The sequence below is a fragment of the Micromys minutus genome (assembly GCF_963924665.1).
Source record: "Micromys minutus genome assembly, chromosome: 1".
Taxonomy (NCBI): Eukaryota; Metazoa; Chordata; class Mammalia; order Rodentia; family Muridae; genus Micromys; species Micromys minutus.
The window spans coordinates 163,092,410-163,117,152 of record NC_137969.1 but is presented as its reverse complement, the minus strand read 5'-3'; the positions used below and the strand labels follow the sequence as shown (position 1 = coordinate 163,117,152).

The 24,743-nt window shown below is 38.4% G+C and overlaps 1 pseudogene across 1 annotated transcript; it reads right to left on the bottom strand.

The window, feature by feature from the left end:
• Positions 1 to 1,849: 1,849 nt before the first annotated feature.
• On the bottom strand, positions 1,850 to 2,406 carry LOC308423138 (nuclear cap-binding protein subunit 2-like; annotated as a pseudogene). The gene has a single exon. The product of its transcript is annotated as a nuclear cap-binding protein subunit 2-like (transcript).
• Between the last annotated feature and the right edge of the window lie 22,337 nt (positions 2,407 to 24,743).

The following is a 24,743-nucleotide window of genomic DNA, read 5'->3' as shown; positions in this document are numbered from 1 at the left end:
TGCTCTATAGTGGTGGTTCTCATCCTGTGGCTCAGGACCTATTTGACAAGCTTCTGTCTCCAAAACTATTTACATCATGATTCATAACAGCAGCAAAATTACAGTTTGAAGTAACAACAAAAATAATTTTATGATTGATGATCACCACTACATGAGTAACTGTATTAAAGGGTCACAGCATTAGAAAAGTTGAGAACCACTGCTCTACAACCAAAGCTGTGTTGTTGAATGAAAAACTGTCTAAGCTACTGGGTCCTGTAGGGTGAGGCTTAGGCTCATGACAGCTTGGAGAAAGAGAGGTTTATGACTCAAGGCTGAACCTTCTGATGTTGAAATTTATTAACCATCTCTGATTATCAGGAAGCATCAGGTAAGTTAATTCTTCCAAGAAAACAGGTAGCAGTTCAGTATGGAGACCTGCCCTTTGAGTAATCTTCCAAGCACCTAGAAATGGTGAAAAGACCCAGAGCTTTAAGTCACAAGGTGTGTGTGTGTGTGTGTGTGTGTGTGTGTGTGTGTGTGTGTGTGTGTGTTTGTGTGTATACTCTGACACGATCTCATTTTGAAAGTCTTTTTTTTTAAGTTGGTCTGACTTTATTGAAACTTGTTACAGAAGATAAAATTCCCAGTGTTTTGAGTCATACATTATTGAAATCTGACTTCTATTTTACTGCAAATGTATGATAAACAGTTCAAGCTATAGTATTAAAAAAAGCTGTATTTTAAAACTGTCTCTTCGTTGAGTATTTGCAAATGGGCCTCCTAAACATTACAGTTGTTACAGCTCCAAGAAAACCACTTAGTACAGCATTAAAGTTTTCTGCCCCAACCTTGAAAAAACTAGTGAGAATTAGATGATGCTTTAGTATCAAAAGTTACTAATAATAATACAAAGAAAATGAAAAAAAAGACCTCTAGACTCCTGTTGAAACTGACCTCTACCTTACTATTAATACTTGTATCTCATTAAGCACAATTTCAGGGAAAAAAAGATGAAAATATGTGTATCAGTTTTAATAGACATTCCTAGAGGAGGCTTTCTGTTGTTAAATACTCTCCTAATTTTCAGAGTCTTATTGTTAATCTCAAGGATTAAAGCCAGGAGCACTCACATGCTAAGGAAGCCCCTAACTGCTGTGCCCCTAGTCCTTTATGTTTCTGTTTTGAAGGAGACTCACAAGGTCCCCAGGCTGGACTTGAACTTTTGGTCCTCTTGCTTCAGCCTCCCAAGTCGCTGAGATCACTGGCCTGGGTGAAGTCCTTTTCTAAAGCCTATCCTAAGATGCTTTTGAAAATGGGAAGAAATAATTTGATGGTTCTAATCTCAGCTTCCATGTCAAGGCAATGTTTGAGCTTTCATCCCATTCCCTTGTTTTGTTTTAAACTTTCCCAGTGAGACATGTGTTTAGTGAGCACTTCTCAAGTCCTGATAGTGTCCTGATGCATAAAGCACAGAAGCAGGTGGCATTCCCAGGTCCATTTAAGGCTGACTTTTTTGCCAACTCTACTGAAAATATAAAAATCCTGTCCCTAATTTAGAGCAAGGCTATACAGACTGTAGCAAAACCTCACTGATAGACATGAAAACATGTAGAAAATCATGTCTGTCCCCATGAAGATCACCAACTACTTGAAAAGTCAATTTTGACACTCCCTAAAAGTGTGGTATCCAGCTGACAGTTTAATCAGATTGTGTCTGTTGCCCAGATGTACAGTTTTTGACTTAGTAACAGAAAATCATCCTAATAAGACTAGAATTAAAGGTATTCTTTGGATTCTGTCTTTTAATATTTCAGAGGAAAACCAGAAGTGGCTTCTAGTACAACAGAGACACTGATGAGACCTTGGGTAATGTTCTCCAGCATCATCATGTTTGATATTCTGTGAGCTGTGTACTTGAGTCTCACCCCACTCACTGTTTTTGTGCCAGTTTTCCATAGCCGCCTCTTCCAGCATCATAGTCCTCCCGATACTCATCCCGAACCTGACCCCCAGACCGTCCACGGCCATACTGCCTGCCCTCCTTAAAGCCTGCATCCCAGTCTGTCCGTATGATTTTCCGTTTATGTACCGCATTGCATTCTCTGCATCTGCTCTTGAATAGTATTCCACAAAACAGAATCCACACGCTGTTTTCTTCATTTTATCCAGACCCATGATGATCTTCTTTATATCACCACTTTTTCTGAAGAGTTCATAAATCTGTTCTTCAGTTGTATAAAAGGAAAGATTTCCAACATACAATGTACAGCTTTTCTTCAGTAACTTCTCTTGTTCTTCATTGTCACCCCGGAAGTGCTGGTCCCGGTACTCGCTGAGCTCCACGTAGGAGTCGCTGCGTAGCACCTTCAGTAGGCCACCCGACATGATGCAGAAGCACGAGCCACGATGCGACCACGGCCAGGAGGACCAGATGGCGGCTGAGGAAACGGAAATGTGTCTTAAAAGTCTTTTGATAAAACATTTCCCAATTCTAAGCTTCAGTTCTTTGTTCTCAACATGACAAGAAGCCTTCTGGAGAAGATGGAATGTTAAATTTATGTCTAGTACAGTTTATCTATTTTAAATGCACAGCAGTGACAAACTGGATATAAAATGAGCTATCCCAAAAGACATAGCTGGGCTCAGAAACACACCAAGCATACTATGGACTTCTTTCCAATTTGCTATTTCATTCAATCTTGTATAGTTTTAAAAGCCAAATATAATGGATGACTGAAAGAAATTGTGTTTTCCAGACATAGCAGAGCTGTGGCTCATTGAACTCTCAGCTGTTGTGGCAACAAGCTGAAGACCTGGGCATGTTAAAGCCAGACAAAATTTCAGCATGGAGACATGGAGTTGGCATAAATTTCCAGAGCTAGCTGAGGAGCTACTGGAAAGTCATAACTACTAAGAGAGGGAGAGTTTTATTTAGTTTTGTGACCACTGGTAGGTCAATTATATTCCAGAGAAGGACCACATATCCAAGAATATATTCGCATCACAAATTAGACTCAATGGGTTCCAAGTAAAAAAATGACACATAGTTACTTGGACAAGGGAAGTGTATGCATCTGGCAATGTATTGTATGGCCTCACAGTGACTGAAGCAACAATCTGGGAGCCTGTATAATCTAACCTAGGTCCTCTGTATATGTGTTATGGTTGCTTAGTTTGGTGTTCCTATGGGGCTCTTAATAGGGGTGTCTCTGACTATTGTCTGCTTGTAGGAAGCTTTGATGTGAGGGTTTGTGTCTAGTTTTATTAACGTAGATGACCTGCTTGATTGATATTCCTAAGAAGGCTTCTCTTTTACTGAAGGAAAAGGAGATGCAGATCTGGGGAAGAGCAGCAGGGGTGGAGTGGGGGCTAGGAAGAGTAGAAAGAATGGAATCTGAGGTTAGAGTGTAATAGATGAGCAAAGAGTAAATACATAAACAAAATGCTCAATGAACTGACAAGTATTATGTTCAAATTATAGATGAGCCTATGCACAATTTTTGTGAAGAAAATGGCAAAACCAATAACAAAGGCAACAGTAAGATCTGGATAATACATACAATGCTACCCTCATGATTATTCTCAGAAAAGTGGAAGGGTCATGTGTTAAGAGTTTCTGAACTCTTCTCTCCACTCAGCAGAATGCCCTCTATCAGCACTGAAGGCTGATACCTGTCTTTAACAGGCTATAAAATAAACTGCTCTGTTTTCATTACTCAGAGTTTCTAGTACTCTTGTTTTCATGAAGTAATGTTTCTCACCATCGTCACAGAGAAGAATGCACACTTGAATTTTAGGTCCAGGAACATGGAACCAAGTTCCCACCCTAAACATCAAGCAGAAATACCCCTAAGCTTCTACAAAAAGTTGACGAGAGACAGCATAAAGAATGCCAAAGCACTTTATTCTTCCTAAGAAGACCTTGTCCTGGGATAAATGAATTAACCAAAAAGCTAATAATTTAGGATTTAATCAGAACTAACCAACTTCTAAGAATGGAAATACCAACGCTAATGAATTCTGGCTCTCCTACTCCTCATGTAAATAGAGGAAAGACTAAAATGCTGCATTCAGACTCTAACGATACAGGCTCACACCACTGTTCCTTAATCACAGACCTTTTCTGCTTTCCTGCCCACAGCTTCTTTCTACCCCATTACCCAAGCTTATTTTCTAAAGTTCATTCTATCAAATGCATCATCCTAGCTTTACAAGAAAAGACTCGTAACACATAAGGAAAGGGGAAACCCTGCCTTTCAAGAGTCAAAGTGAACATCAAAAGACTTGGAATGATCTCATTAGAAATTTGAAGTAATTATCTTTAGTGGATTAGGGGCTTTAAAAAATAAATAGCCTCTGCTCCCTCTGCAATGCGTGCATTTCTTGCAGACAGGATAAATTCTGGGTTGAGAGTTTTGTGGCTGAATTGGTGTCTCTATTACTGCACTGGAGTTCTTGTCAGGATACAGGAGGTGGCCCCTACAGTTTCCCTGTGCCCAGATAAGCAACTCACAGATAGGGTCACCCTGATTGAATCTTGGGTACCTCCCTTTTCTCAGGTTTCTGTTTTGCCCTGGAGATGCCCTCCTCATTTCCTTACCTCAGTCAGTTGCAGATTTCCATTCATGTTTGTAGTCATCAAGCCATCACTCCTGTCCTCCACACCTGGTCCTGAATCCCCCATTACCCTCCCCATTCCCTCTCCATCCTAGTTTCCTCCCTCCATCTGTCTCTTATGAGTATTTTATTTCCCCCTCTAAGTGAGATTCATGTTTCCTTGCCTCTGCCTTCATTCTTGCTTAGCTTCTTTGGATCTGTGGAGTATATATAACATGGTAGGTTGAGCTTCATGAAAGTTCTGAACAACTGGAGCAGGAGCTATCCCAAAACTGTTGGCCGTATGTTAATATTCTACTTGCTGGGTTGACTTGTCTGGCCTCAAGGCAGAGAGGAAGCACCTAGCCTTGCAGGTGCAGAGACTTGATATGTCAGAGTAGGGGGATGGGATACCCAGGAGAACCTCACCTGCTCAGAGGAGAGTGGAAGGTGAGATGAGAGAAGAAATGTGGGAGGAGTGACTAGGAGAAAATGAGCAATGAAAAATTGTAGGCACCATAAAGGCTAGAAATTAAAAGTACTGTGCAGCAATGAAGAATACTTTGTTATGACTGTTAATGTACCTAATTAACAAATAATACCAGAGAGAGAGAGAGAGAGAGAGAGAGAGAGAGAGAGAGAGAGAGAGATTGAATTGAAGGCATTTGAGTAGAAATATCCAAAAGTAAAAAAGTAGAAATTACAATACTTTAAAAGAAAGGAGAAAATGGTCAAGGCATCTATGGAAACTTCAAAAATGGACTCGTGTAACTGTGTGTAGAAAACAGCATAAGAATCCAAAATGATTTCTCTCAATAATGACTAAGGGATTCATTTAAATGACTGACAGACAACAAGACACTAAAAAGAGGATGAAGAGGGGAGAACACAAGAAAGATGAGGATCAGTGAAGAAGAAAAGGAGGGAAAAGAAGAGGAAGATTTAAAGTTAAACATAGCTTTAAATAAGAGAAAAATAAGGAAAACAAACCTGCAACAAGTGAGACAGAAAAATCAGTATTGATCGTAGCAAATGAAAAGAATATATGATTTCTTTTTTAAAACCAAGCCAAAAAGACAGTGAAATAACAAATTTCAAATATTGAGAAATAATACCAGCAACTTAGAATTTTACACTCTGAGAAATTAAAGAAAGCTAAAAACTTTCCCAGACGAGCAGATATAAGAAAATGTATTGCCAAAGAAATCAAAAAATTTTAGACAGTAACAGAGTCAGATATTCAAATCATCATTTTCAAAAAGGAAAGAACACCAAATATAGAATTGTGAATTCCTTTTTAAAAGTTGTTTTATTAATTATTTATCTTACAGATACTTTGTTCAAAATAACCGCAACATTCAATCTAATTATATCTGCTTGATAACATGAAGTATGTGTGAGAATATATGTTTTAATATAAGTAATATTAACTATAACTATACAAGTATTTGAAGGAAAAATAAAATTATTTTGTTGTTATTAGATGCATACTTTTTTAAAATTTAAGGTGGTATGTTATTGTACTAAGTTATTGTCATAGTAAATATATATTGCAAACTATAGGAAAACACTAAAATATTTTGTTGTCATTGTATTTTCTGAGTTATACATTGAAACTGGTGAAGTGGCTTAGCAGCTAAGAGCAGCGTTTGCTCTTCCAGACGACTGAAATTCAAAGGCAGCCTACAACTGTCTGTAACTCTACTTGCCCTCTCTGTCCTCTTGGGACACTAAGCACACAAGTGGGGCACAGTCAAACATGCGCCTACACATTCAAAAATAGAAGTAAATAACCTTTTAAAAGCAAAAAAGTCTTTATTACAAAAGTAAAATGTCATTAAAGGACAATGAGTAGAATTGTACAAAACCCAAACAAAACCACCAAAGGTAAGAAGAGGGTGAACAACAGAAAAAGTATTTTTAAGAATTAATCAGCTAATTAATTAAAGCAACAAATAAAAGTTGTAATAAGTATTTTTATTAAGTGTTATCAGTATTCACTTTGAACATCAATGGTCTACTTAGGTATTAAAATGCAGATGAAAGGACAAGATCTAATTGTACGTAGCCTATAAAAATTTCACTTAAATACAAAGATCCCTATAGAATTCAAGTAAATGAATGGAGAAAAATGCATTGCCAACAAAAAAAAAGAAAGTTCAAAAGTAATAATAAAGTTAAATGGACATAGAAACATTAGAAGGCATTAGGTATTAAACTACGGACCTTACAATTTGATAACAGAGCCAGTTCCCCAGAAAAGCAAAATCGTTCTCAACACACAAATGCACAAAAATCAAAGTGTGAAAGTATGTTGACCACAAACTGACAGAAGAAAAAGAAAGAATGGATCCACCTACTATCCTTCTTCACAAGGTTAGCATCAATCAGTGTGGTCATTTAAATATGCTTGGTACATGGAAAGTAGCTCTCCTGGGAGGTGTGGCCTTGTTAGGGAAGTAAATCACTGTGGGGGTGGGCTTTGAGGTCCTAGGCATAAGCTCTTCCCAATGAAGAAGAGAATCCCCTCCTTGGTGCCTATGAAATACAGTCTCCTGCCTGCCTTTGGCTCAAGATGTAAAACTCTTTGCTCCTCCATCTCCAGGACTAATTGCAGGCTTCCATGCTTTTCATTATGATGATAATGGACTGAATTCAGCATCTGTAAATGAGCCCCAAATAAATGTTTTACATTTAAGACTTTCTGTGGTCATGATATCTTTTAACAACAGTGAAACCCTAACTAAGGCACTTAGTAATGGATGCATTTAGCAGGCAGAATATTAATAAAGATATAAGGGATCTCATCATCCTCATCAATAAGAGTAATATAACTCATAATTTACATCTTCATCCATCAAAACAGAACACATATTTTTCCCAAGCTGACATGGGATACTCATCAAGAAAGAGACCACATAAAAAATACCATGACAAACTCAAAAGAAGAGAAATCTTAACGTGCCTGCTCTCAGGCCACAATGAAATTAAACCAGAAATAAATAGCAGATAGACAGCTGGAAAATTCCTAAGTATGTGCAGATTAAAAACATGCTTCCAGCACATGAGTCAAATAAGAAATCTTGAAAGAACTTTAGAGCTCTTTAAAACATATATATTTGTTTCCTCTTTATTTATGGGGAGAGCTCCATGTGTGTGCATGCCATGTCGGTGGGTGTGGCTTTACATGCCCAAATGAAGATGTCAGGGACTATGGAGATGCAGTAATTAACACTTGTGCAACAGGCAACATGATTGCTGGCAATTCAACATGGGTCCTCTGCAAAAACAAGTGTTCTTAACCACTGAACCATTAAAAAAAAAAGTAGGTTAAAAGATGTCCTTAAAAAATGCCTTTAAAAATGGGTTTTAATAAAAAGAAAACAAAAATAAATTTTCTTAAAATTTGTAGGATTCAGTAAAATCATTAAAGGAATACAAGAGGAAAATACATATATTTTTTAAAAAATTTATAAACTAGAGAAGCTAGAGAAGAAAGCACAACAAATTAGCCAAAAGGAAACAAACAAAAGAAGAGATAGAGACAACATAAATTGGAGAAATTTTAATTTGTAACTTATAAGATATGCAAACTTTTTTGTACAAAGCAGAAACAAAAGAGGAGCTATCACTACAGAGCATATGGTCACTAGAATAAATAATGAAGACATAGCATAAGGCATTTTGTATGCTTATTTTACATTCTAAAAGGGGCCAATTTCTCAAAACACAAAATCCATACAGACAAAGATAGGTCATTTAATAGGCCAATATCTATTAAAACCACCAAATCCAAAATTCCAAAATAAAGAGTATCTAATCCAACTGTATTCACTAAGGTATTATGTTAAAAAATGATTACAGTGAACATTTTGCCAATTCTGTTCAATCTCTTACAGTGTCTAATGTATGGGGACCACTTTATTATAGGAAGCCTATACTGCCCCAATATCAATATCAGACAAGATATTATAAGGGAAAAAACCTGTGTAAAAATAGCCCTCATAAATAAGATGCAAATATCCTCAATAAAATTTTAATTTAAACATTATTTAAAAAGTAATTTACTATGAACAAGTGTGATTTGTGCCAGTTATGCAAGATTAGCCCAACGTTCAAAATTTAATCACTGCAAATCAGGGATAGCAGACGTGTTATCTATCTGTAATCCCATCTACTTGGAGGTTGAGGTAAAAGGATCGCAGATCCAAAGACAGCCTGAGCAACAAAACAAGAACTCATCTTAACCAAGCACTTTAACAGAAAATATTAAAAGTTAATAATCATAACATGTAAATAAAGCATTTGAAAACCCAATATTCATTCATTGTTTAAAAACAAACTCTCTACAAACAAAGCAAGCAGCACTTCCTCAACTTAGACAAGATTATTTATAGAACAAAATAAAAACTAAAGCAAACAAATTAACAAACATCATAGTTATAGTAAACAAGGAGACACTGTTGCTCAAAAAGCAACAAAAGTCAAAATGCCCCTACCTATTCCACCCTTTGGAATGATATATGAGATTAAGATTGCTTGTCAACAACAAAACAACCCATAAAGAAAATGCAAAAGAATTCTTTAAAACAAAATTGTCAGTATCAAGGCTTCTGGATGCAATGTCAAAATACAAAATGAAGTATTCCTGCACAACTCTAAAAGAAAAGTGTAAGATTTCCAAGTGGAGAAAAGAACACTCTGGTGAATGAAATAAAAGAAAAACTGGGAAGACACACAGGTCTGTGTTCATAGTTGAAGTCCTTGTTTATCAACCACAAATGGAAAAATAAACTTAAATTTCATGCTGCTGTAGGGAAGAAATGAATATTATTAGAAGACTACATGCTTCATGGTCCTAACTACCTCACAAACTAGTAAAGGTGGAATAATATAAACACTATAAAGACCAGAGACTTAGGAGCTAAGGAACTGGGAAGAAAACTCAGTTGGAACACAGAGGATATTAGTGGCAGTACAGCTCTTTGATACCTGACAGGGAATCACAGGCCCTTATATATTTGTTTGAAAGCATGGAATGTACAAAACTACCCCAATGTGTTTTAATGTAAGCCATGAATGGTTACATTGATTTATCTATCAACAGAGGTTTACACATGAAAACAAATATAATATACTGTAGGAGGAATATTAAATAATGTAGACAAGAGTTCATGTGTGAGAACAGAAAGTATATAAAAAAGTCTGCTGTTTCTACATCTCAACTTTTAATGAACCTAGAATTGCTCTTAAATTAATTTTTTAAAGATTCTCCAGATTTAACTCTGTGCAAAGCTTTTTTATATTAATATATTTTATTTTTAAATATTATGCAACACATTTGTTTATGGTTTGCCCAATTCCAACTCCTCTCAGATTCTCCATACCTTCTTATACTGATGAATTCAACTAAGCATTTAAAAGATGAATATCAATGATACTTAAATTCATCAAGACGATAAGAGACAGCACCTTAAAACTTGTTTTGAATTTCTGTGGTAGTTATTTTATAGAGAGATAGATAAAAGATTTTATAAAGATGATCACACAGAGGAGAGATAGATTAATAGATGACAGACAGATAACATATAACAGACAACAAGAGAGATGGAAAATAAGAATATAATACAGTCCTGATTTGAACAACATTAGAAAACTATAAACTAAAGCTATAAAACACTTTATATTAGAGATTGTGGTTCTTGGTAATGTCATAAGATACACACATAAAGCTTTACCAACAAGAGTGCATTAACATGAGATGAACAAGGACAACACTATAAACATTTTAACATTGATGGCGGGAAGCCTGGGAGACATAACTCTATACAAAGGACTAGGTGACTAAAGATGCTAAAAATGAAAGACAGTCTTCTGTCATTGGTTACTCAAAACTGGGTGATACATACATGTAATATTATACAGACAGAACAGATGCTAGGTTCTACTTGTGTACTGATTTTAAATATATACATATGTATATGTGTGTGTGTGTTATAAGTGTATAACAATACTTAGAGACCATGAATTTGAAAAAGAGCAAGGAGAAAGTTATGGGAGCTTTTGGAAGAAGAGATAAGGGAAATAACATAATTATATTATAATCTCAAAGATAAAAGTAATAATATAATTAAAGGAATATTTTAAAGTATAATTAACCATCTCTATTTTATGAAAAAATAAAATGTCACAATCTCTATAAGACACTGATCAAGACTGACATTTTTGTGACTATGCTAAGGCACTAGGATCTTTGTTACTGGCTTCACTGTGCCTGCTGACTCTTATTTCAAGACCGATCATGAATATTCTATAAGGAATATTCTATAAACTATAAGTAGGTTTTTGTATAGGTGAGATTTGTGTGCCTGCAAATTGTGTGTGTGTGTGTGTGTGTGTGTGTGTGTGTGTGTGTGTAAGTCACAGTGGGAAAAGGAAGGAGAGAGAGATTCAGAGGAAATCATGAAGGCCTCTCACTTTTATTTTCTAGTTAAAAATCTTTTCAGGGCATTGGTCAATGTTGCCTTTCACATCTCTCTGGGAATAAGCTGGAAGAAACAGCAATCTTTAAGCTAATTAAAATTCTCTATAACTTCTTAAAAGACTCTTATAACTTAAACTTCAAAGTAAGTGAATTGACTCAGCCTCTCTTTGAGCTATCTGTCTATTTATCCATCCATCCATCCATCCATCCATCCATCCAACCATGCATCCATCCATCCATCCATCCATCCATCCATCCATCCATCCATCCATCCATCCATCCATCCATCTATCTATCTATCTATCTATCTATCTATCTATCTATGTATGTTTCTATCTAACTTTCCATCATTAGTCACTGAATTATTAGAATCAAGTTAAGATCTTTGGAGGGAATCATAATATCTCCCACCCTATCTGGTTCCTTGGGAGTTGGGAAGGATCTCGCTAAAGGCTCTGTGTGCTCACACTAGGAGAGTCCAGGAATTGATCAGTTAAGAAGGGAGAAGATGTAACAGGTGCTGACTCAGCAAAATAACATCTAAGGGGGAAAAATCCCAGCTTCCTACTCTCAGACTCCAGGCTCCACACTGTTTTAAAACCTCTTGCCTTGTGGCCCAATTTGATGGGAAGTACATTTTTGTTCCAGATATTTATTTAAAAGTTTCATTTTCACTTAATAAATCCACCGCTGTGGCATACATGGAAGGTTTCTCTAAGCGGTAATTTATGCTCATTGAAGAATTACTTTTGAAAGTGCATGGGCTGCCTGTCACTGGGGGAAATTGTGGTCACTCTGTTCTTAGACTTATTGGCTGTTATAGATTGAGGAGTTGATATGTATTTGAAATGTTTATGCCTTCTCTTTCTTGTTAATTATCGATCTAAACCTTTGTGAATTCCAAGACATTTGTGAACAAGGCTTTCATTAATCCCCAAGGCTGCTGAGGGTCTTGGCAATGAGGTCCCCAATTTATAAATACACAAGAAACTTACAAATGAACATGATCATTTCCAGGGTCCCACAATGAGTCAGCGATGACCAGGCTTACAGAGTTTACAACATGGGCATGAAATTTTGGTGAGCTTAATGAAAATTACAATATTTCCCTTGGGGACACATTTAAAAATGGCTACAAGAGAATAAAGTCAAGGATGCAGATATATTTTACACATGCGCAAACACACACACACACACACACACACACACACACACACATACATTCTTCTGGCCTCAGTGGGGGTTCCTGTTCCTTAAGTCTACGTCTATACACTCCTATTGGTTGTAATGTCTCTCCCAGTGAACTGATTCACTTGCTCTAAGGTAGACAGGACTTTTCAGGCCATTACATTCCTTGTTTAATCTTAGCCTACTCACTTTTCTTCTACTCTCTCCCCTACCATTTACCACCAATGTACCATCCCACCTGCCTGGACTCTCATAGAGCATCAGAGGATGAGTCTTGGTGAGGTGTGTGTCTTTATTCTCTTCACTGGAGGTGGCCACCAGTCTATCTACTTGTTGCCTTGGAGAAGGCGGATGTAGAGGCTGCAAACCCCCTCCCAGGAGGAGAACGGGGTGTTGTACGATGTTATTCTCTCATTGCATCATTTTTGGGTGAAGCTCCAGCTCTTTGCTGATTCCCAGTCATTTCCTGAAAAGGATTGTTGCCACTTCCACCAGTCCAAACATTTGAACTATTCATGGGACTAGATTCTGGCTTCCGTGCCTTTCTGGTATTGTTCTTAATTCATTGTCTTGACAGCTATGGTTTTGATAAAAAAAAATAAAAAAAAATAAAAAAAAAAGAATAGGAAAGCAAACATTATCTCCTGGGGATCTTAAATGCCAACATGAATAATCAGCCATCATCACCATGTGAGTGGTAGAGAGTCCCTTGTTTTAGAATGCCTGCTTTACTCTATTGAGAACATTGGAAATACTTAGGCTCTTTCATGGGCCAGTCTTACAGGTGTATCCAATCTGCTGTGAAGCTGTGGGCATCTCTCTATGCAGTACAAAAGAGATATCATAAGCATACTTAATTCAGAGACATTTCCTAACTTGATTGTCTGCTTCTTAGTGTTAAATACATATGTCAGAAACGAGCTCTGGTGCAAAGCCATTTGCCTAAGGTAAGGATTTGGCAAACTTGAGATTTAGACCAGTCAACTTCTAGCCACTAGACATGGCTAATCTGTCCTGGGAAGACCTGCAAAGGTGGCTCACTAAGCTCCTTTGTGTGTAAGAAATAAGGGTGTTAAAGCCAGCTTTCAACCGCATGCTTATGATTACAAACTTAAGAAACAGAGGGGCCTGAAAGGGCACTAGCCTCCAGGAGGCCTGTGGTTTTATGTGTGTGAGAAAACACATTTTGTTTAAGTAGACCTTCCTCCTGCCCCCACTCCACTTCACTCATTGCTACCAGATGCTGTTGCCAAGGCAGGAGCCAGACAAGAGCAGGAGTATGCTGGCTCCGGCTCGGGTGAGAAGCAGAGACTGATGCGCTGCAGCAGAGCAAGACCTCAGAGAGCCTTGCTTTGAATTTCCACTTCATTCCCCTTTCTCCCACCATCCAGACCTTCAGACACTTTCTGTTCTGTGTCCTTTACATCTGAGAACAGCCAGATGAAAGGGAGCTGGTTCAAGGTGCTGAAGAATTGAAGCTCCGTCCAAGACTAGCAAATGGTCTGTGGCCTTCTTCCTCCCAGATACCCAGCTAAAAGGAAAGAAAAAGAATAGCTTGTGCTGAGAGCCCCAAGAAACATGCCCTTGTACATCTCTGCTAAAAGAGATCATACAAATGTCCCTGCAGGCCAAGCCATTCAGAACTCAATACCGGCAAAAATGGTACAAGGCAAAGCCTGAGAAGATTTTGCAGGGGACCCTGACTAAGCATCCTATGACCTTTGTGCTCTTCTGAGCCCATTTATATCCATCCAAGTACCATAACATTCTGAATTTGTACAGTGCTGCATGGGAAATTCCTTAGTAGTAATGACTTCATCTAATGTCCTTCTAATTAATAATCATGGCCTTGTTTCTGCTTTATTCCTCACTGAGATGAATAAGGAAACATCTGCCATTGAGGTACACCTTAACTTCTGGGATAAGAAGATTACTGCTGCTGCTGACCCCATGGTTCCTGCTGCTGAGATTGTATGCCTAAATGTCTGTTTGCCTCTAGGTTGCCCTCTCAAGGTAGCTGTCTCTTTTATGTTCCAGCCCAGAGCCTAGACTACTGTAGCAACCCAATAACTGTGTGTTGAATAAATTCCGTACTGTAAGCTTGGAGTCCGGAGCTGTAGTTAGATCCTGCTCTGCTATCCCAGCTATGTATTGCATACATAACTTTGTGAGTACAGTCAAAGTTGGCTTCCTGAACTGAAAAGTGGGAAGGGCGGCCATTGCACTTTTCTCTATACCATCATTGGTATGGGGTCCAGGGGGAGCCAGGTATTGAAGGTATTTCAAGATGATGAGCACATATGTAAACCAGCGACATGATTGTTCTACCCTTTATTGTTATTCCTCCTGAGGTTGCTGTTATTGGCAACAGGTACTGAAGAGGAGACTCTTCTGAAGAAATCAATAAGTAGCAGAGGATGGACTTATCTGGCATCAATGGAAGGAAAGGCCCTTGGTTTTATGAAGGTTTGATGTCCCAGTGTAGCAAAATGCCAGGGTGGGTGGGTAGGTGGGGGAGCATCCTCATAGAATCAGGGGAGGAGGGTGTGATGGGGGTTTGTAGATGGGAAACCAGGAAAGGGGTAACATTTGAAATCTAAATAAATAAAATATCCAATATAAAAAGTTAAATTACTGATCATGATTTTTTAAAAAAGAAATCAATTTCAATTATGTAGCAGTTAGATCATCCCTTTAAGTCAATTTTGCCAGCATGGGACAGGAGACCACTCATCTGTAAATTAGGAAACTGGAACATCCATTCCTACCTTCCCATGAATAGTTACCCACTAGGTTGACCCAGTACTGATGTAACCTCGAGAGTTGCCAAACTCTTTCAGCCAGAAGAGGTTACCTTCCTTGAACAAGTGATTATGTGTGCAGAAGTTTAAAAGGTGACTGTGGGCCTCTAAAGGAAGTGAATATTTGCTTCCCTGTAAAGTTCAAAAGCTGAGGTGCTGGTTTGGTTTTTCATTAGATGTCACAGAAAACTCAGGGATTCCTAAGGGAGAATAGAAAGAAACAGAACTTTACCACCAATGTCAAGGGGAAATCAGAATGGAAGCAAAGGAACAACACACACACACACACACACACACACACACACACACACACACACACACACAGAATGCCCAGGGAAGACTGGCTCCTGAGTCAGAATATAGAGAATTTTATTGCTGAAATCGCAAAGAACATCTACTATTTGGTCAGAAGGAGTTTCTAAAAATAAGCTTGGTATTCCAAAGCTTTTTTCTTTAACTTGTGACAACAGAGTGGAAGGCTCTGAGGCTTGTGTGTCTTTTTTACTTTCTGCCCTGGATTTCATCAATGTCCTGTGCTTACCTCTGTGTCATTGTTTGGCAAGGTTGTACCTCCAGGAATGAAATCTGACCAGCCATGCATGGAGACAGGTGGTCTTGAACAGGCTTTATCTTTATTAATCTTCCAGACAAAGCTGACTGTATCTTTATGGGTTTGCTCCTGGGTTTTTGTAGTAAAAGCTTCTAAAACCCATATTTGGGACCCACTTATATGGGGTTGATCTACAAGGTTGTCTATGGTGATAGTCCTGAGAAGAGGCCTGGGGACATGGATGGATATCTTAAAGGATCATGGTTGGTGTCAGATGAGGAAAGTGGTTTGCTTCTTCCTGCCAGGATAAAACTCAAACAGAAGGCCCAGCCGGTTTTTCAGCCTTCTGAGCATAGTCTAATGGGAGAATTTAGACATATTCACCATTAGCTGTACCCTCCAGGTATCAAGCATACTTAGGTGAACAGTAATTCTGGGTCTCAAGAAAGAAGAGACTTCTGTTTTTTAATATAAAGCATTGTTTAGACACCACTGCTTAGAATTTCTTTACCCATTCCTGCCATCAGTCCCATGTCATTATCCCTGCCCCTATCCTAAATACTTGGATCTATGACATAATTTATTATATGAGAATAAAGCTCTGTTAACGTCTCTGGATTTTCTAACAAACCGTAAGTAGACAGAAGCCATACATCTTGCTTATGGTGACTAATGTTGATGGTCAAGCCTTTCTTAAATGACCAAAATGATTATCAAATCATCTGACAATTAGCAGGCATTCTACTGATTGTGATTCTGATGCTTGTGGATTGAAACATTGACCACATTCTTTAAGGAGCTAGGAAAAGGAAGTGTGCAAGTACACTGAATGCACAGAATCTAACCAGGCTCCCATTCAAGTACATGGTCAAAAATAATGAAGTAGATTTAAAGAAGGAGGATTAAATACGTGGATACCTAAATCAACAGGTGGATGGAAGGATGGGTAGATGAGTTTCTATAATAAATCATCACAACCAAAAGAAACTTGGGGAGGTGAGGGTTTATTTAGCTTTCGGTTTTATCTTCAAGGGAAGTGAAGGTAGGGTCTCAGGTAGGAACCTAGAAGCAAGCACTGAAGCAGTGACCAGAAAACAGTGCTGCTTTAATGGCTTGCTCACATGACTTATTAAATCTGCTTTGTTATTCAGTCTAGGGCTATCTATGCAGAAGTGGTATTGACCACAGGAGGCTGCATTAATCAAGAAAATGCCCCTTGTTGCCTGCCCACAGGACAATCTATTGTAGTCAGTTCCTTGACTCAGGCTTCCTCTTCCCAGGTGACTTATTTTGTGTCAGTGATAAACTCTGGCTAACACAGTTAGCCCACAGCATCAATGCAGGAGTGTGAAGAGATCTCTCTATGTAAAAGAAACTCATATACAACCCTATGAATTGCTTATACTTATTAAATATGGTGGGTTGAATTTTACCTGAATATATTATTCACAAAGGCAAATTCTATTTCAGGAGGTCTCAGTACTTTATGCCTGGCAGATTGCTGCCCTAGATCTCTCTTTATGAGACTTCAATGAGCCCCAAGGGCAATTTGAGCAGTAACAGCAAGCAGAGGAGCCTCTCACATAAATGAAAGTATATAGTGGAGGTGGATTTAGGGTGAGGTAGTGGCCAGTAGGCCACAAACTCTCATCTGCCTTGTAAAGGGAGATCTATTTATGCAAAAGTTTTGCCAGTTGGACCACATGGACTCTTTTCTACCAGAATACTTTCTGAAGGCAGTTCTGGGGATAGCTGGTGTGGCTGAGAGCCAACCTACAGCTGCGTGTGGCCCACCTAGAACATGAACAGAATACTACTTATTATTCTTGACAGGGCAGCCTATGGCACCTGGGTGCCAGGATCTCCAGCGACTATCCAGACAGGAACAGAGCAATTGTGAGTAACTGAAAATGATTAGCTTTAAAACTGGTTATACTAGTTTTCTCCTTTCTTGAAAATGCATTCTCAGAGAGAATGATATTTTGGATTTATGCAGCTAGCTTAGTAGCCAGTACAAAAAAAATTGCTATTATGTTTGATGAATGTCACCAAAGTCTAGTTGATTTAATATCACAATATTTAATATTTTAATTGAAGCATAAACTGCACTGTGAGAGTTAGATCTGTTACAATCATATTGCATACTAAATACATAGGATTTTAATTGTATAATTGTTAGTATCTTATATTGAATTTAGTTTATTCATTAAACAAATACTTAATTAAATTATAGTAATAATTGTGTTATTTATTATAGTACATACATGTTTGTATATTAATATATTTATACATACTAATATATAGAAGTATATTTATATAAATTATATAAGTTGACATTTATTATATTTGCATATTACATTAAATTCAGAGTTTTATAAGCAAAAGTATAATCCCATTATAATTGGACTAGGACAGAATTCTAAACACCCACGTGCATGGCTTTTCCTAAGAATTTATAATGCCCTCATTCACCCAAGCATCCCAGTCATCAGCAGCAAGGAACTCAGACTGTCAGATCCACCTTTTGAAATGGTTTTCTCTTCTCTTAAATGCATCAAACCATCATGCATGAATACCCACCCATGGCTCAGCTTCTCTCAGCAATTAGTAACTTCCCACGGCACATGAAAATACTTGGGAGATGATATAAAGAGAAGAGAGCTTGAAACTTGAAAGCTATTTTAGGGGGGAAAAACGTCCTTTCACTACTTCCAAAACTTTTGCACAGAAAGTTCTCCCTTGCTACTGTTTCCAGACACTGGAATCAGCCTTCTATCGAAGAAAAGCAATAGCTTGAAAGGAACCTTTGTTGACATGAATTCCATGTTGCCTGGTGCTTTGTTTGTTTCACACATAATTCACATTTTTTGTATTTTATATGTATTTTCATAGTCCTGTCTAAAGCAATGTTCTGGCTTCATTGAAGGCTCCCCATCAGGGGTCAAGGTTTCTGCAGATAACTGGGTTGGGGTATTGATGGAACACTCAGCAGGATGAAGCTGACACTCTAGAAACTAAATTCCTGAAGCACAGAGTTTCAAATTCGTTTTGATCAGACCTTAAAGAAAGCACAAAAATGAACTGTGCTTCAGGTAACTCAGAGCTAAGTGTGCAACAGTCGAATAGGCTTCTCATCAAAGTTTTCACAAAAAGTGATTGTGGAGAAGAAGGGCAGAAACTGGTAGGTTTTTATGAATCACATGGGCTTCACAGACAAGATTCATGAGCAGGGGCTTTGGTGACACCATCATTGGAACCCTTGGGCATCAGTAAACCTTGAAGAAAGTACCCTGATTTTCTGTCCCCAGCTACAGGATTCCTAAATGGAACTTCTGAACACAGCTTATACATAAGGCAAATCTCACAGCAACAATTGACTTTATGGACATTCAGAATGAAAGGCTAGAAGAAATAATTCCTATTCTAAGGTTATATCTAATGTGAGACTCTACTCTGCAGCATTTCCCAACAACACCAATGTTTCATGATAAGATGTCTCACCTCTCAAAAGGTGGTACTATCTCCAATTTTCTGAGAAACCACCAGACTGATTTCCATACTGGTTGTACCAGCTTGCAATTCCACCAAAAACAAGAAGTGTTTCTCTTTCTCTACATCCTAATCAATATCTGCTGTCACCTGGGTTTTGATTATAGCCATTCTGACTGGTATGAGGTAGAATCTCAGGGGTGTTTTGATTTGCATTTTCCTGATAACTCAGGTTGTTGAGCATTTCTTTATGTGCTTCTCAGCCATTCAGTACTCCTCAGTTGAGAATTCTTTGTTTAACTCTGTGCCCCATTTTTAATAGGATCATTTGATTCTCTGGCATTTAATTTCTTGAGTTCCTTGTGTATGTTGGATATTAGCCCTCTGTGAGATTCAGGATTGGTAATAATCTTTTGCCAATCTGTTGGTGGCCATTTTGTTCTTTTGATGGTGTCCTTTGACTTACAGAAGCTTTGCAATTCTATAAGGTACCATTTTGTCGATTCTTGATCTTAGAGCATAAGCCATTAGTGATCTGTTCAAGAAAATTTCTCCTGTGCCCATGTGATGAACAGGACTTCAAGGCTACCCTTAGCATCAGAGTAAATTTGAGGCAAGCCTTAGCAACTTAATTTATCTCAGAAAATAAATTGAAAAGTTAGTGGAATATATTCAAGATTTGTGTGATCTGAGTCTGTACACGTGTTATTCTAACACCCTGGAGGTTAAGGCAAGAAAATCCAGAGCTCAGATCAAGCCTGAGGATAGCAAGAACCTATTTCAGAAAAACAAAAAGAAGGTGGAGGACAAAGACAGAGAAAAGGAGGAACAAGAAAGTCCACAGCAAATCTTTGAATGAAATAGGCAGAGTGATGTCAGCCATAAGCAGCTGCCCAACATCCCTACGTTATGGCAATGAACCACAAACATGGAAGTGACTCAGTACATAGCTATTAAATAAGCCCAAGGCAATGGGAACACTATGCCCTACAATGAAAGAGTGAATTGGATAGATAAACAAGAATACTACTGGTGGAATTCTTACCCTAGGTAGAGATTCTTCCCTTAAATACCAGCCTTTCCCCATCACAACAAACTGTAAAGCTTTTGCTGCCATCCCTGAAGGGTGACCTGGAGTTTTACATAATAAAAAGCATGTCTAGTTCTTTGCTAGGCACTTTAATGTGGAAGCCTACTGATTTGAAGAGAAGCTACTCTGCTGACTGCCCCATCACTGACAGTGCACAGAGGCTCGGCATCCCCACAGAAGCCCCATGCAAACAGGTGAGGTCCACTTTGCTGCAGAAGCATTTTTCATGGCGTCTTTGCATGGCTTTGGAAGAAACCACCTTCATCCATGGAGGATTCATATGCCCACACTGAGGCAGATGTAGAGAAACATCCCTTAGGGACAGGTGGATACAGCATCATCTGCTATGTTTTTCTCTCCAACGTTACTGTCATTCCACACACAGGTGTGTTACTTCCTGGCAGCCATTGGTGTGCCCACATCCCTAACTCCAGACAGAAATATGCTACTCTTCCTTGCTTCAATTTTCCATAGGCACCCCAGAGAGACCTCCTGCATAAACTATAGATTTATCTATCCATTCATTCCTGTTTCACTTACTTATGGAATGCCTTCTGTGTACCTGCAGAGTTCTTCATTGTAGCAATGGGACTTAGATAAGTGCTATTTCACTACTGAACAAAACAAACACAGAGTAGTTAAATTACTTAACAAATATCACACAGGCCAGAAGGGGAAAAGCTAGATTCAAATGAATACTTTCGGAAGCTAAGATCAATCCTCTCTTCAGTATGCACATCTGGGTTTAACAAGTTAGCATTGTTTCTTATTAATTAATTAATATGAATAATACTTGTATATCACAGGCCTCAGGTGGAGATGGTTTCATATGTAAATGTGTTCTTTTCAATTATACTTTTGTCACATGCCATTTCATATTTTGTCACTTAATATATACACCTGACATTCCTGATCCTGACTGTCCTTGGCCTTTGTAGGCAACATCCTCCCTGTGAAGTTTCTTTCCAACACTAATTAACAATGATGGTCCTTTCCTCAGGTTTTGTCCCACAAAACAGGCTCAGAGCTTTAGCTTTAATATTATCCACACACACTAACAATTTAGGCATATTTAAGGACTATTTTAAGACCCATGGAGCATCAATATGGAACTTGGTTTAAAAAAAAAATAAAACACAGCCTGTGGTTACAAATAACACTCACCATCTTGGGAAAGGGCTGAGTTCCCAGCAAATTATGGCTGGAAATTATGCAGGTGGCATATTTGGATCTTTGTTTCAATCAGTTTTGACGTGAATCTGGGAATAAGTGGCTATTCCCTGGCCCAGTCATCTGGCCTATAATCTAGTGGGTTTAGACATGTGTAGTTTGCAGTGTCCAATAAAAACAGGGCTTAAAATGGAGGGCCTTGATACAAAGTAGCGTAAAAGCACTCTGTTCCAGTGAAGATAGAGGAAAGAATTCCTCTCTTCTTAACACTGAAGAAACGTGATGACATATTGGGTCTCACAGTGAATTCAGGAAAACAGAACATTTTGCAAAGGTTGAAAACATTATTTGAAGTCCTTTTCCAAGAGCAAATGCTAGCATTTCCCAACAGGTGAACATTAGAAACCCAAGGGGGTTAGTGGGAGAAGCTATGAACTGGGATGTAGGTTCTTACCAGAAATATACACAACCCGTTTTAGTCTCCACATGGTATCTGCCTGTTGTGAATTAAGTTTGAAATATCTTCTTCTGACATGTGGCGTTTCACCTTGTGCTCCTTCTCCATGCTTGCCCATCTGTTTTAAAGCAGTTTGGCACCGGCATCTGATTCTTCTTGGAAATGTTCTGGTTGAACTGGTCAACGGTGGACGTTAATCTCAACAAAGCTGCAGGTGGAAGCCCACATCAAGTGTCCTGCTTATGGCCTTGCAACGGACTGCCTTGCAAGTGTCCCCACCAAGAGCGCTGTAATCACATGCTTTACTTCCCTCCAGAGACCTCCCTGGTTCATGCAAGAACCCAGATCCTGGTCCTACTGCTGGGACAAGATCCCTTGGCTAGTTTGCATATTTCAGACTGTTCAGGCTCCTGTTGAGCATTTGTTTTTCTTGGCATTTCAAAGCATTATGTTCATTTTTATTACACCCTTGACAGACCAAATTCTAGTGCCAGCAAGCCACGATGAGACAAACACTTACAATTTATAGAAGAAGTTCGGATTATATTTTCCATGGAGTCTAGAAGTTTCATCACCTGGTAAAACACTCCAGGCTGGACCATGGCCTCCACTGTACTTATGTGACCTCAGAACTGCCTCTGCTGTTTCTCACCTTCAGTCACTTTCTGTCCTTTCTCCCTGTCTCATACACACACACACACACACACACACACACACACACACAAAATTTGATCCACACACAGTAACACACAAACACAAGCATACAATTTTATACAGCTACACACATGCATACAAATTGTATACACATACACACACATACACTCTCATGGATGAACACACACACACATACACATACACACACACACCACACAATCACACTCACTGTCCCATAATCAAACTCTAGAATGTATCCATGTTTACTTTCAGAATGTAGCCATGAGCTTTGTTAGCTTCAGAAATATTAGCACTGAAATCATCAATTACCTTTAAAGTTATGGAAAGACATGGAGCACTAATCATTTCAAATAGACAATAAATGAACTTTTTCTAAAACCCTAAGATTCTGAGGGATCTTTGGGTTCAGCTACACACATATTCTATCAGCAAACATCTTATTCTGTAGATGTTCATATGGGCATTGAAGATTCTTTCAAGGTGATTGTCAATCATCCAAATGTATTTTCAGAGTATCTGTAGGGGATCACTCCTGTACTTAAAGATACAGATTTTAGAGGTATATGAAACCGAAACTTTGCTCTTAAGAATATTAATCTAGTGAAGACATAGAAAAATCATACAGCTAGAGCAATTGATACAACATGCTTCCTTCCAATAATACTCATAATTGTGAATTTTAATAACATTTCTCAAATTCTATTATCATAATGAAAGTCACAGAGGAAAGGAAGCAACATAGATATGGAGATGGGAAAGGGGTTTGGGGTTCTGGTATAAACCCCTCTATAATCAGGGAGCTTGTGCTCATTTCTCTCTAGCAGACTATAGAGTTTACATGCAATTAATTATGCACGTCCACATGTTCAAATTATTTACTAAGACCTGCTACATGAAAATCATTACAACTGAAAACAAGACTTAATGATCTTGGACATCCACAAGGCAATGCAAGTGACCTTAATCCTTCAAATGCTAGGGTCACAGCATTTCTGGTCACATTTCTGAACCTCATACAACACTATCAGACCATTCTTCACAGTACAGCCTGCTTTTAAAAATGGAAACTTTCCCCTCTTATCCAGAAAATGAAATTCCATCTTCTCATAAAGTTGCCTTTATGATGTGAGCTTACATCAGTGATCACCAACATTACAACTGAAGAATAGCTTTGGATGGAATGGTCATTTAAAACCATGATCTTGGAGTAAACAGTCTGCCCTCTGTAACATAGGCCAGCCTCATCCAAGTAGCTGAAGGCCCAAACAAGATGAAAACATATTTCTTGAGCAAATGGGACTATTCCAGAAGCTTGTCCTTGAGCTATCTTTAGCTCTTAGCTCTCTTGCCTATTCAATATCAGACCAGAATCTACACACTTCGGCTTCTATCCTATTGGGCCATTGTAAACTTTGGTGTCAGTCACTTCCAAAACAATTTGAACTAAACTCTATTCATAATTTTTCTGTATATAAAATTGTAAAGAGTTTCCTTCTCTGTGGAAGAGTAATAAAACATCCATAGCAACATAAAACAGTTACACAAAACCAAGAACCTGAAAATAACACACTGACCAGCTCACAGATGGCACAGCATCCCAGATTCCATTGCTCCAGGATCTGTCCCCAGGATGCAGTAAGAATTCTGTCTTCTCTGAATGCTTGTTTGGATAGAAGCACCATTTGAAGCTCAGTGACATGACTGTCAACACAAACCAGTTGTTCCTGCTGTGATATGATGAGAAACCTGATAGTTCCTAGATATCAGTCACAGGACATCTTATGCCATAGCCAGATGATCCTCCTTATAGGGCAGGTGATGAAGTTTGTAGACAGAACAAGTCCACAGAAAGAGCCACGGGGGAAAAAAATCCAGCAAGAATGAAATCGCAGTCCTTTAGGAGATAATCATGGAGTCCATATCCCATCAGATTTATTCTATTCTTTTTGTCAGAAGAAATTTCCTATGCCCTTGATGTGTAGGGACACAAAGGCATTAATACCAGCAGGTAGCAAAGATCTTTGAGAAAAAAAATCAAAAGTTGCCTACTCTGTCCATCCAACACTTTCTGTAAGGACCCTCAGATCAGCCTAGAGAGCCCTTGCACCTCAGATCAAAAATGTCTTGGTTAGACCTATATCCAGCTCAGCCTGAGTCTGAAGAACCCCACCCTTACCATTTAACATGATTACCTAGTTGTTGGGTTTAGTTTTACCTATGGTTCTTTTCTTAGTTCCTGCTTTCTGAAACATTTCTGTAAC